This window comes from Fulmarus glacialis, unplaced genomic scaffold, assembly GCF_000690835.1.
Source record: "Fulmarus glacialis isolate BGI_N327 unplaced genomic scaffold, ASM69083v1 scaffold25315, whole genome shotgun sequence".
Lineage (NCBI taxonomy): Eukaryota > Metazoa > Chordata > Aves > Procellariiformes > Procellariidae > Fulmarus > Fulmarus glacialis.
In genome coordinates this window covers 3,001-3,262 of record NW_009215283.1, presented here as the reverse complement: position 1 = coordinate 3,262, position 262 = coordinate 3,001, and positions in this window count along the sequence as shown.

Genomic DNA, 262 nt, shown 5'->3' with positions numbered 1-262 from the left:
GAGCCGGGCCAGCATCCTGACCGGTTTACCCCAGGTAGGGGCACCTGCACGCGCCAGGGTGGGGGCTGCCAGTCTGCGGTGAGCACTTGGGGATGACCAGAGCTGGCGTGCTTACAGGACCTGGCAATCCCCCCATGCCCGCTGACCCGCTCTCTCCCCTGCCCCTGGGACCTGCTTCCCATGCACGCACACTTGGTGCACGGCTGGGCTTGCTTTGGGGCGAGGCTGGCCGGAATCCTCCAACCACGCTGTCTCCCCTCGC